Source organism: Zootermopsis nevadensis, unplaced genomic scaffold (genome assembly GCF_977971745.1).
Source record: "Zootermopsis nevadensis isolate Lab colony 2312 unplaced genomic scaffold, Znev_1.0 Znev_ptg000019l, whole genome shotgun sequence".
Lineage (NCBI taxonomy): Eukaryota > Metazoa > Arthropoda > Insecta > Blattodea > Termopsidae > Zootermopsis > Zootermopsis nevadensis.
This window is the reverse complement of record NW_028259151.1, coordinates 3,457,469-3,472,242: the sequence shown is the minus strand read 5'-3', so window position 1 is coordinate 3,472,242 and position 14,774 is coordinate 3,457,469. Positions and strand designations below refer to the sequence as shown.

The 14,774-nt window shown below is 37.6% G+C and overlaps 1 protein-coding gene across 2 annotated transcripts in view; it reads right to left on the bottom strand.

Moving 5' to 3' along the window:
* The window catches only part of spoon (A-kinase anchor protein spoonbill), a 77,915-nt gene extending 65,971 nt beyond the window's left edge, over positions 1 to 11,944 (bottom strand). The window contains exons 1-2 of one of the 2 annotated variants that reach the window (XM_087351444.1): positions 11,743 to 11,944; positions 11,049 to 11,203 (exon numbers count right to left, since the gene is read on the bottom strand). The gene's annotated coding sequence lies outside the window, so the exon portion shown is untranslated. The remainder of the gene's footprint in view (positions 1 to 11,048; positions 11,204 to 11,742) is intronic. The other variant, XM_022063075.2, reaches the window with a different exon arrangement.
* Between the last annotated feature and the right edge of the window lie 2,830 nt (positions 11,945 to 14,774).

Sequence of the window (14,774 nt, the reverse complement as noted above, 5' to 3'; positions counted from 1 at the left end):
TTGCTCGAAGCAAAAAAAATTTAGCAAACTTCTCGCGATTCTAAGAAGTGATATTTCAGTAAATGGAGTGCGATGCTCCAAATACAAAATCATATTAAATAAAACGAATAACTGTTACATCGGAATGAGAGGGAGGTCAATGCTCCGACTATAGACAAATATTTTACACTGTACACCTCATCACAAAACTTTAGCTTCACAGAGGAATTTAATGCATGGCGGTCCAACTATGTGAAGATTGTTTCCAGCAACGCGGTAACTTAGAAGATAAGGCACAGGTTATCGCATGTTTAATTTCATCCGATGGCCTATGGATAGTGACACCTCAACAGCAACATTTTCTACAAAAACGAACATAAAATTCTAAACGTGTTATCGAAATACGTACTACACCAGTTTTTCCGTTCTTGAAAATGAAACGTCTTTTCTCTCTCTCCTGAAACTCTGCTATTTCCCTCTTAATTCTAACAACTCTTCTTTCGCATCTTCTCCTAATATTTACTTAAACTGATTCAGAATCAAATACAAATATTTTCTGTCGCGATTACAATATTAAAGAAATGGGGCATCACACGCAACATAAGTACATTTCTTTGCAGAGATGCTTTTAACAAACAGCCATTTCCGTGAATTGTTCCACAATTCCGACAACAGATTGTTTCGCCATTCCCTTAAACAGCTATACACGAAAACCAACAGCTGCACGTACTGTTTCAGTAATGTCAAGAATTTGCCAAGGAATTTACGGTTTACATTCTGTGCCGGAAAGAATGAACACCGTCGAACAATCATCAGTTGTAGCCCACATTTCAATTTTCCCTTTGTCTTTGTTCTGTAAGGTACAACAGCCCTTTCCCACAATGGACGTGCAGGTACATAACGGCTACACTTGCTTCCGGGAGAAGCTCCGAGAGACATCAAGAAAAATCCTTTTCACAAAGGACAAGTTGCCTGATGAGATCATCTCCCATCAGCAAAAATAGCCCCTAGTTTGAAAAGATAAGGCCTTCCGCCACGACAAACTTCCCGTTAGCCTGAGCACACTCCCTTCAAAGTTTTAAGACACCGATTCCGGCAACGCGTTTAGTACGCAGGAATGGTGTAACCTAGCGAGGGATGATGTCTTGCGCTTGCGCAGAACTCCACCCTTAGTCAGCTATCTGGTTGGCTGGTTAGGAAAAGCCAGACGACTAGGCCCTTTGCTGTGTAAATCACCTACAACATTCTTCTACAATCTATACAGCCTTCAAAGATTATGCTCTGTGTTCTGTTCTGGCGTGGAAGCCGACATGTTGAGTGCGCACACAAATCAGAAATCGGATACAGAAAACCGCGGATACTTGAAACCAGGTATTTGTGACCGGAAACGGAGAGACAAATGTAGGATTTGAGGTTTTCACGGTGGAGTCTGAAGACGGCTGTCTTCTGGGTTGTTACGCCGTGTCGTCTGGTAGAAGTTTTCCGACGTTTCAGAGGTCCTTGTCGCCTTCATAATCAGGGTGATGGGGGCGATAACTTATCGCCCTGATGATGGAGCCAGCAAGGACCTCTGAAACGCCGGTTAACTTCTGCCAGACTACAGAAGACAGCCATCTTGAGAGACAAATGATTTGAACTGGATGGTAACAAATACTTCCCGAACGTCCTCTGCTATTTAACGTCTTCGTGATTGTTCCCATCCCTGCAGGAAGAGAATAGCCTTGCACAGTCATCGTTAACTGATTAGTGCTCCTTATACTATTTAGTTATCTATATTTGTATATGACTGAGAGATGCGGGTCCAATAATCCGCTCTGCACTCTAATCGCAGGATGTGTATGTTAAATATACAGACTTATATCTTAATGGGATGGAAGCAAACAATATATAAACATGCACTTCATCTGAGATAAAGGTTTTCACTGCGCTGAGAACATGGAATATGGTCTCCTGAGTTACGATGCCGTGTAGTCTTGTACGCAAACATGTACGATGGATAGAGATGTTATACGAGGTGCGATCGAAAGGTTTCCAGACTGCGCCTATAAAAACCCGTACACTTATCTCAGGTATTAAATTCATCCATCACCCTCGAAGTAGTTCCCCTGGGAGTGAACACAACGATCCCAGCGCCGCTGCCAAGCCTGGAAGCATCCCTGGAAATCTTTCATTGTCAGCCTGTCAAGCACCATCTGCGATTCTGCCTGAATCTCTTCTATCGTCTCAAATCTCCTTCCCTTTAGCTGAATTTTCATCTTTGGGAAGAGGAAGAAGTCACAAGGAAGCTTAGAAAGGAAGTTGGGGTCGGTTCTTGCAAGATCTTTGAGCTCCTGACAAACGAGAAGTCGAATCTGCTTCTGGTCCTCAGACAGGATTGCGTCGCATGTGGAGTTCTTCCTTTAGAATCAGCTGACAGGTCCCATAGCCTATCCCAACAATGTCGCACAAGTCGTTGATGGTACGACGTCGATCTTCGTGAATGGCCTGCCGAATCTTCGGGTGTTGTGCTCGAAGATGGTCGTCCAGAACGCTCGTCATTATCGACAGAGGTTCGGCCATTTTTAAAAAGTGAATGCCACACAAAACTTTGTGCACGACCCATTGCGGACTCCCCAAATGCTTGCTTTAGCATTTCATAGGTTTCCGTAGCCGTTTTGGCGAGTCTTTGGCAAAATTTGATGCACACGCCATTCCAAAATCGCAGGAGGGTCGGTGTAATGCACTACCAAAACGCCCGTAACTAAGAAACAAATGCTAATTCGATGATGCCGGCTGGCACACTGATTCACTATGAATGTAGGCCGCACCCCCTATCGGCAGAAGCTCGTACTACATCCGGTTCGCCCTCTATTGACACAGTCTTGAAACTTTCCGATTGCACCTCGTATATACACAGTATAACATACATAGCTCATATTTAAATCATTCCCCCCCCCGGCTCAGTCCACTTTTCACTTCCAGCAAAGAGAAGTTTTTGCGTAGTAACCTGTAAAACCACCTCCCTCAGTCCTCGAATCTGCGAAAGTAAAGTAAGCCCAAATTTTTGAGACTGTAGAACAACGAACATTTAATTAAATCTCTCGGTTATAGTGTACATGAAAACTTTAACAAACAATCGTGGAAATGACGACTCTGTGCACTCTAATTGATTAGGCTACATATGTTTTCCAAATGCTTTCTCTTCGAGTCTCATCTTAAATTAATATACTATATACACGCAGAAGGGACAAAACGTAAAGTCTCTGTGCGAAGTGAGAGATGCACGAGGTCAGAGACCGTTCACCAACTCCGGGAACTAAATCAAACAAGAATTCTGCTAGACGAGTTACCTTTCAACAGCTGGAGTAGCAGACATAGTCACGATTTGCCCTGAAGCTCAAAATTGCCAAAACTAGATCCGGCGTACGTAACCAATACGACCTTAAGGTCACTGTCCCAAGCAGTCCGCATTTACTAACACATAGTATCACCTTGTTACATATTAAGCTCATGGCGGATCAAGTTATAATCTTCAACCTACGCTCTCGAAAAGCCAGTCAATACCTGATAAATGCTCTGTCGATATTACATGACGGACAAAGTTATGACAAGTACAGTAAAGGCCTAGTTTTAAAAACGATACACGCAAACTATGCTGGACTATTCTGAGTTCATAAGCTGCAAGCTATTCAGTAGAATCTGTAGTTTAATTTGAAAACCAAATCTGGCATTTCTCGTAAACATATCTTTCGTATCTGAATCCCCCAATTAGATAAAATTTACTGCACCTATTTATATCCTACAAACTCTTTTAGTTAAAATAAAAAGGCCGCTGAGCGATTAATATGAAACAAACATATATAAGTGTCTGTTACGCAAGCGAGATACTTTATGTAATCGCAATTTTTCAAATGTATGTCAAAGATAACACAACTCTCGCACGTCACATTTCGACATATAAATAACGCATTATCTTCGGAACAAATGTGCTATTCAAACTGTTCGCCGTATTTTTATCTACTACCATTTTCTACGCCAATCTTCCTTCTACTTATCCTCTTGCCTGCTGTACGAAAAAATGGTATTCCTCGCAACCTGCAAAACGGTTCCGATATCTATAGAAAATTAAGTGAAGGCTGTTAAGGACCCTAATACACATTGACACAAGTTGCAACAAAAGTAGCGCAACAGAGTATGGCGATGGAGGTATCATGAATTGGGTGGCAGTCACAACAGGGTGCGTTGCTGGACCGCGGTTCACGCCGTGGGTGGAGAACCGGGCAACGGAATCTCTCATGAATGCGTACTTTCTCGATTATTATCCGTATTAAAGTAAGCAGATTTTGAAAAAGCCCGTTACTCATACATAAACAGTTGAGCCAATCCTGCGGCTCCTTGGTCTCAATTTCCTTTAATAAATTAGCAACTGAATATCTTTTTCTCAGTCAGCAATTTCTTCCACCATTCGCTGTTTTATTTTCCAAATATTCGCTCAAAACAACTCCAAATGACACCAAAACCGGTACAGGTAAATTGGGCACCGACCAGGCCCTTTAGCCTTGGTACAGGAGTAATCGGGTAGACACGCATTACAGCAACAGTTTATAAAAATTATTTTGTAATATGCAGTATCAAACTGCGTAACATGAAAATTAAAGTATACAAAACAATAATTTTGCCTGTTGTTTTGTATGGGTGCGAAACATGGTCTCTCACTCAGAGGGAGGAACACAGATTGCAGGTGTTTGAGGAGGATATTTGGGCCTAAGAGGGAAGACGATGGGGAACGGAGAAAACTGCATAATGACGAACTTAAAAATCTGTACTCCTCCCCCAATATTGTCAGGGTGATTAAGTCGAGAAGAATGAGATGGGCGAGGCATGTAGAGTGCATGGATGGGACAAGAGGTGTGCACCGGGTATTGGTTGGGAAGCCTGAGGGGAAGAGACCGCTGGGGAGACCTAGACGTAGATGGGAGGATAATGTCAGGCAGGATCTATGGGAGATAGGAGTTGAAGGAGACTGGATTTTGTTGGCCCAGGTCCGGTGGAGGACTTTGGTTAATTCGGTGATGAACCTTCGGGTTCGGTAAGCCATCTAGTTAGTTAGTTAGTTAGTATCAAGTTGCGTTTCTGAATTACAGAAAAGAATAACTTAAACAGCTTTTAGTATACTACCAATGTTCTACACAAGGAGCCAGTCTTGTTGCATGGGTTCCCATGGACTACCTACATGTCCATACGTCTACTTCATTTTAACCAACTTCCCTATGACACAAATCGAACCTCAGTCAGCGATCCCCGGATTCAAGTCACTACAATGGACGTGCCATGCCAGCTCTGGAGGTGTGTAGTCCTAGTGAAAATAGCTGTAAGTACAGAAGGGGGCAGCTACAAATAATGTACCGTAATAAACAGTGCATGTAGCACAATTTACTTTTTCGAGTAGAGAAGGGGGGAAGAGAATTGGCAAAGACGAATGCCAAGACGAACTAATTCAGTCCAAGAATGCGAACATGCTAAAATTCGAAGTCATTTTCCAAAAATAGGCACACTTCCTCCTCTTCTGGTTTAACATCTTTATATCAGCTGACAGGTGCCAAGTGCTAAGGTGAATCGGATACTAGAGCTTGGGCATACACTGACTCTATTTCCATCTGCAGTAAAAGGATACCAAAAAACTAACTTTACTCCAAAACCAGCCAAATGTCCAAAGGGAATGAGGGACTGAAAGTGGATGGCTCCAACAGTTTCTGATCTATGTTGATGACGTCAATTTATTAAGCGAAAATCCAAATACCATACATAAAAACGCAGAAGCTGTATTAGACACTACAAGAAAGGATGACCAAATTCATATTTCATCACCAAGATGCAAGACAAAATCGTGAAACAAAGAAAGCTAATAAATCCTTCAGAAATGTGTCTACGTTCAAATGTTTGTGAACAACCAAAGAAATCAAAACAACATCCATGACGAAATTAGGATCAGATTAAAAATCAAGGAACAAAAAAGATAATACCAATCAAGGGAAATTCGGCCACACAAAAAAACTATACTGGATGTTCAGACATCAGAAGAAGAGTCTTTCCCCTGTAAATTAAGCACCTTTAGAAAGAGGGTCAGAAAAGTAGTTACAAGCAAAGGGTTATGAAGTGGGGATTAGATGGTGATAAGGGGAAGTGAAGTGTCTTAGTCTCCAAGTGATGAAGGGCTGTAGTTCTTCGGGATAAAAGTTTCATATACTGAGGTCTGACTTTATATTCTAATCTAAAGTTTTGTGATTAATTAATGGATGTGTGTTTTTGTATTGTGTGTAAGGTGGAATGTTTTTGTAGGAGTGGATGTCTAGTTATGTGTGTAGGGTGTTCTATGGAGTGTACTTGTTTATATTATATGTATTTTATTGTAATTGTGTAGTGTAAGGACCACTGCCACCGGGTGCAAACCCAATTGCAGTAAATAAATCATAATAATAATAATAACATAATTTCAACAGCCTAGGGTGTGATGTCTCCTTCGATCTTGATAAAAAAACAATAAAACAGAAGAATATCAAATGGCCTGTGGATCAATACAAAGAACATAAGCAATAGTTCAACTAAGCAACATTAAATTTTATAAGGTCCTGGTCTTACTATGTATATGGTTCTGAAACACTGATTGTGAGGGAGAAAGGTGAACACGGAACAGAATTATCAGAAATAAAATTCTGCCAGTCAGTAAAAGATGGCATAACAAATCAAAAATAAGGCAAGAGCTGCATGTATACTCAATCTAAGAGGGAAAATATATAACTTTGAACAGGTTGATGGACCTTAATCCTGATTATCTGTTCCAATCACTGATGTAAAAAGCATACGCTGACATTGTTAAATAAGCCACTACACTCACCAACAGTTACTACATTGATGAAATGACGAAATGGAGGATAAGTTCAGCTGGCATAGAGCACACATGAGGGGAAAAGGGTATACAAGATTTTGGTTGGAAGAACTCTAGGGAAGAGACCATCTTGAAGGCCAAGGTGCAGCTAGGACAGAATTAAAATGTATCTTAAAGAAACAGGGCACAAGAGAGTGGATTAAATTTACTTGTCTCAGGCTTCTGTAAAGACAGCAATGAATATCAGGTTAGAAACATTTAGCACGATGAGCACATTGTCAATATGAATTCAAATGTCTGCAATTCAACTGAGAGCCTTGATTATGCGACCTAAATGGGACTGAGGGATTATTGAAAAAGATTAGGGTAAATACCAACTTAATTTATAACTCAATTTAAGATATTATTAAATTATACAGAAAATGCAATGTAGAATCAAATGAAAGAAATCTCACAAATAAAAATAGTATTTAACAATGTAAATTTGTAAATATCTGAGTTTATATTTTTATGAAACTGTTAATGGGCATTTCTTTCTGTGCCTCCTTCCTTTTCTTTGTGGAAATGTCACACCAGCACCTGAAAAGTACTATGTCTGTAGCAAACGAGTACATCAAATGTAAAAGGTGCATGGTAGCACTGCATGATCAATTCCACTACATGTTCACTTAAATGTTGATAAACTGGAGCATTCTGATACAGCATGTTAGATAAAACAGATGTCGGACAACCGAGGGTTTGACAATCAAGACTCTACCATACCAATATGTCGATGAATGCATACAGTTATATGTGTAATACTGTCCTATTACACTACTGCATTATGATGAATATGGTAATGCTGGAAAATTAAGTACTTTTATGTCTTATGCACATACAGCCAGACACTAGCTTCTGATGGGAGTTAAACAGAAGTGACAAAACACGTGAACTCTTGGTTATGTTCATTTTCATTAACAAGAAAACAGAAAAGTAACAATATGGTGGTCGTACAAAATCTGTGGAAAACTGATGATGTCCAAGTATAATTAAACTGTAAAACTGTTGAAATAGTTCTCCCAATAACTGTCTCAGAAATAATTGTAGGATCACAACATGGCTAATTACAAGAGTTAATTACTGAAATTATACAAATGCAGCTAATATTTCTGTATGTGCACCAAACATTTTATAACCTCTCATATAAGCTTTGTACCTTTCTTGATTATCAAAAGATTGTTCAGTCTCAAGTGATGTTATTCGTCCCTCCCACAAACTCCATTCTAACATCTGTGTTTTTTCATTCCTTTTACCTCAACCCCACCCCCACCCCATCGCCCCAAAAAATCAAGTGCTAATACTATTCATCAAGAATCGCATACACTAAAGAAAACTATGGATTATGACAAATGTTTAAAAGGATGTCCAAGTACTAGGTTTTTGGTTAGTCAAAAGAGCATTACCATGGCAATGATTATGATAGTAAATAATGCATAACACACACACACACACACGAAGTCAGGGGTCTATAGATTATAAATATATGAAATATGAAAGGTAGTATCATTTATAAATGTATAACTCATTTTCTATTTATAGGTTTCATGTGATTATCACTGTGAACGGTGATTACCTCCTTAAACACTATTAACCAGTTGACCTTTCTAACGGTTAAGTTTGTGCTTTCTTTGTGGTATGGACTGAATTCTTAAATATTATTTAGATGAACTACAATTTCAAAGGGTTAAATGTGAATCAACAGCAAGACAAGTAATAGAAATTGTCATTAACAACGCTCTGTAAAATAAGGAATATTCATATCATTTGATGCAAAATTAATTTTGATACATAATATACTGTGTGGCATAAATGATAGAAGAGCCTCCTTAAACAATACCACATAGCCAGAATGATACGTGCCGTAGCACTATCATGCAAAAACCACATGTCATCATGTATGCAATGCGACATCCTCCAACAATTGAGGCAAATGTCTATACATGGATCACAGGTACCAGTAATCTTTTCTGGTAAGGTATATGAACCAATGAGAAAATCCATGATTCCAGCCCACACACATAAGAAATTTGTGCATCATCCGGACTGAACTAGCGTTGTAACATAATGTACTCTTGAACTTTTATCCTCTGTATATTTTTACAGCACTTCTGGACCAATGTTCAATAAACCTTTCTGGTACATACAAACATCCTGAAGCTCCCCTATCATTTACGGAACACAATTTAGAAACACCTGAAAAACCTGTATAACAGGAGTGGAAAAGTGTACTCCATATTTTCCAAATGTATTCTTTATAAATTTGTAATCTTCTATGTTAATATGAGGCAGTAGTTTGTACCAAGGTCAGGAAGGTTGTTTATTTATTGGAGAAACATCATCCTGCGCTTAATTCCTGTACCAGACGTGAGTCCTTAAATTTCGTAATATACAGTAACATTGACATCTGCTCTTAACACTGTTATTAAGAACAGGTAGATACATATTGTATGTTACTCAAGACAAAAGCTTTGACTTGGCAGTGAAAATGGTGGGAATACATGGACCTTGCCAAAAATACAGCTGACAAATTTCAAATGCATATTGAACTTCCTTACCTCAGCAGAGACTAGCGCTTCATATGAACACTAAATCATTAAACTTGAAAAGAAATAGGCTGACAAAGTGGCTCTTCTCCCCTACATTGTTTCAATGAAAGACCATGATTTACTGTCACTGGTCAAAACTTACATTCAGAACTAGTACATTACAGTAATGGTTACTCAACAACTATATGGACTCAAAGCTGATAAATATAATACTCAAATATTTACATTCTGCATCAGCATAAGTTAATATTTTCACAATATATAAGGAACCAACTTTTCAAAGAACGATTTTAAAGTTTTGGTAAATCATGAATCTTGTAGGAAAATGCTTATACAGACTCTTGTCAAAACCAACTGTTACTGTTTTAACACAGGTATTTTGCATTATGCACAAAGTACACAGCTTTCCCTAAAAACAATAATCACAATACATTATAAAATCCTACAGTATTTTGTATATACCTGATTGTTATGATGGTTATTCTTTAATTACATCTTTTGTGGTTCTGTGGAATGAAAAGTCACATGTTTCATACAGCTCAAAAGACAAATGAGCAGTCTCTTATTTGCCACATGGAACATTGGAACCAAGAAAAATCATATAATGCTATTTAAACAAATAAACCAAACAATATTTCACTAATAAATTCAAAAGAATAACATTAAAATAATGACAGGTACTAAAAGGAAAGCCTCATTTACAAAATTACAATATAAATTTAATATTCTTCCATTAACCAATGAGTTCTTGCTCTCAATTTGTAGTGGATAACACAGAAAAATTTCAAACCAACTCAGATATTCACAATATAATTACAAGATAGATATAACCTTCATGTGCCAAACACCAACATCAGTTAAAAAATGTGTTTATTATACTGTAATTATGCTGTTCAGTTATCTTTCCCCCCACTATAAAAAGTCTGAATCACGATAGAAAGACGTTCAACCCAGCACCAAAAGAGTACCTCCTAACTCACTCATTCTACTTCACAGGAAAATTTACCTCAACCAAACATTCTCAACTATTATAAATACATGAAAGCAATAGTGGTAATAATTTCTTGTGCAATTATTTTTTCTGTAATACTGTAGTTGACTGTAAATCACTGTCACAGTCATAACTGTGTATTTTATAACTGTATTAGAAACAATTGCTGTATTTGTACTATGACATGTTCTACATCCTTGACTCAGACCTATGAAGGATCAATGGAATATAAATAAATTCTAGTCTGTTCTACTATCGTATTGAATCCACAGTGGCTTGTGAAAGTTTGTCCAACATCATAACCTACCAAATGAAAAAGAATCAGCAGCTTCTACAAATAAATTCTGGTCTACTGGAACAAAAATTAAGATGGTAACCCATGTCGAATGTAACATCAAACTGTGTCCTTACTTGAATAAAAATTAAACCCCACCGATGTGAACCGTCTTTGAATGAATTGTGCGATTTGTGTAAGTAATAGGTTTCATCTTTCAATTTAGATTACACGAATATTTACCCAGAATATGATTCCTAGCGATAATGTTACCTTATATCAGCTTAACAAACATGGCAGGAACTGTGCTAATGAAATGCCGACAAATTCTTTCCTTATTTGTAGTCTACTTACCAATTAATCACTTTCTTCAGAGTGTATCTGGATTACAGATGAATATAGTTTAGTCCTATATTGTCAGAAGCCTTCCACAAAACAACAATTTTCAATAAAACAATGCCGAAATACACACTGCATCCCACGTGTTCTCAATGTTTTTGTTGTGCAACCTAAGTACGATAGAAGCAATATGGCGTTATGTGCGTCATAAAACTTACATCATTAATATGCAATTGAAAGTGGTAGCAAATGATGGGAAAAACTTTAAAAAGAAAGTTAGCACTAATAAACAGTATGTCCAAACGCATTCTGTGACTAATTAAATTGATCTCAGCAGCCCACTGTATATCTATATATTTTAAATTGTGCCAAGAACTGTGTAATACTTCCGTACGTTCAAAGTATAGGAAGAAAGTTCGTAAAAACTGTCCGCTCTCTTAATGACATAGTGCACCTGCTTTTCCTTTCAAAATTAGTAAAGTGAGCTACATGGCTGCTTAAATCTAAGGTTAAGCCATGCAAAGACATTCTGGTTCGCAATCTGTAGGTTCCGGCTTCGATTGTGATCCGGAGATCGCATATCCTTAAGGTTTACATGGTTATCCTCTGCACCTCCAAGCAAATGCTTGTGTAAGTACCGTATAATAGATCACAGCCACTTCCACACATAATCGTCTCACCATTCGAAGCTCCATGCTTATTTACGTACCTGAAGTGATGTTAGTGCAGAAACTAACAATCCCTTATTTGTAAATTATTAATTATAAATGTCATATTTTGAAGTGTTTAATCAGAAAATCAGGTTTACATAACCACACTGACGATTTAAAAGCAACAAAAAAGGTAAATACTTTTGAGAACAAGAACATTTATATGTGGTCTTCACGTTACGCAATTATTGTTGCACTAATCTGCTGTTTTTTGTTATATAACACCGCGTTAAGAAAATAACCCACGTGATGCAGGATGGCTACCCCGCACGGAAAAAAACCGCAAGCATGGAAGAGGCCATTTGGTTTCTTTGCTCACGCTAAAGATTAAACAACATATGATTTTAAGCGATGCAAAGGCTTAAAACGAACAATCAGCTAGCTTCCTCACACAGTTCTATCATTGTCTTTAAATCTCAGCTTTATGGCAGAATAGTTTGATATAAAGGAACAAAGATATCATCACACAGACTATATTTATATTACCAACAATGTAGAATTGAGTTCTAGATGCAAAATTCTTCCCAGAATTTAATTATACAATGTTAAAGATATAAATATACTGTGTGCAATTGAATCTTTTTCCCTTATAATAAAACCACAATAGGATAACAAAAAGAGGATATTGATAGTTTCTGATATTTGTATAGTGTCTTTAACCATCATGCTAGATAATTAGACTGTTTGCACCTTCCATCAACTCTGTGGAGTTGGTATTAAAAACAAAAGCACTGGGTTAATCTAGCACACACTTGCAGGTTTACAGAAATGGACGCAATTGAACACGATAGTATTGCATTATAAATGCAGAACTGAAATAAATTCACAGCCATAAGGATCTTCATGTTTCCAAAAATTAAAGATACAAGGACTTTGAATGTGTGACTATAGCACAATTTTGTTTGTTCATTAAAGAAAGAAATACAGACAAAATGTTTTACTTTCTGCTCTTTGCAGTAATTATGGAACAAACGTGGCCAAGACATCTCTCCCTAATCTTCAATAGATGGTCCGAGATATCCATGGGAAATTCCTACTTGTTTCAAACAAATTAATCTTTCCAATCTTATCATAAAAGCCAGTTATTCAGTCAACTAGTGTCAAATGTAAAAGCTTAAACTGGCTTTGAGGTTCTTCAAATACAATAACTTAATGAGCAAACTTGACAAGGAATGGTCTTCCAGCTTTAAGGTAGGGCAGGGTACCAACAGCTCACCATTTAACAAAATGGCATGTTTCCGAAAACCGAAGTGTAGATGGTAGGATAACATAGTGGCCATCAGAGGAATAGGCTTGGAGTGGATTACATTCATGTACCAGCAACACAATGCATCTGATTCTGAAACAATAGATACAGTAAACCCCTAATATAAAGAAATTGATATTATTATTATTATGAAGTGCAAAGGCTGTAAGAACAGTAATAATGTTAAATTCATGCATCCATGATAAACCTAGTTTTTTCAACACTTTTATTTTGTACGTGAAACTTCCACTTGTCATATTGTTACATTACTCACATACTAAATGTACCTAAAAACACCAAGTACAGACCAACTGCAAATGAGCAAAGCATCTTACAATACAGACTGTGAACATTCCAAGTAAACATCAAGGCTGAAGGAAATCACAACACTGTTAAAATAAGACAACCTAACCTTCCATACCTTTACAGTAACAATACACAAACCCAACCCAATGATCTTGGAAAGTTCTACATACATGTGACAAAAGTACTGTCCACTATATTTAGAGCCTCTACACACATAACAGACCAGTTAGAACATAAGCAATATTGTGTATACATTATTGTTTACAGACTCAAGTGAGATGACATTGTTGCAGTGAGTTCAAACAATATTTCAAAGTAATGGCTACCACTAAGTGGCCCACTGTCCATCTCTGAGATGTTACAGGACCAAATATGGAGTAGCAGTGAAAGATACTGATAGAGAAAGCTGAAGGCCTCAGAGAAAAACCTGTCCCAGTGCCACTTTTTCCACCACAAATCACAAATGGACTGACCAGAGCAGAAACCCATGTCACTGCGGTGAGAAGCTGGATATGCTTTTGCCATAATTTGTTTTATAAATGCTTTAGTTGCATGTGCCATGCTTTAAATGTACTCTGGAGTGAAAAGTGCAAATTTTCCCAGAAGAAATGAGCAGTTAAATTATCTACTTACATCAAACCACGTTGCATGCTGGAATGAACTTAGAAATAACACAGAGACCACAAATTAAATACTTTTATGCTCACAACCAACCATAATGTCATGCAAAAGTGAGAAAATTCAATTTCGTGAATAAATAAAAAAAGTGGTCAACCCAGTACAGCAGGCGCAGTAGTTTTTGGTCGGCAGAGTAGCTAGTGGACAGACCTACTCTGTGTACTTTAGGTGGCAAGGTCATTATATTTATTTTGTTTGGGCATCAGTCAGATAAGATCCTCATCCTTCCTGGAGGCAGACAAAAAATTATACAAGTGACTTGTTCCTAGACTTCCCCTTGAATATTCCACCAGCCAAAAACTACTGCGACCACTGTAACAGATGCACATGGAAAGATCCCAGTACCGGACACTCCCAAATATTACATTCCATAGAGCTTACAATATATACATTAAACTGGGCCAAAGAATACAAAAATTCACACACTTGAATGCATTTGGAAACCGGTTCAAGAGGACAAAAGGACAGGACTAAAAAGTTCAGTCTAATAAAAATGAAAGATTAATACAAATGGTTTCTGAACCTCCAATAAAAAGGAACCAAAAGAATTTTATTAACGAACTCTCAGTAACACAAACTGCTCTTTTTCCCTCACTTTGTAAGGAACTAAAAGCTCTGCTACATTTATAGAATGGGGTGTATACTGAAATATGAGTAACATGGAGATGCTTTTAGGAAACAACTGGTTTTCCACAGGGCACACATTTAAATGTTTGAAAGTGATGGTGCAATTTTGTTATCCAAATGTGAATGTTTGCAAAGTCATTACTGTCTATAAACACACATACACATTTACACACA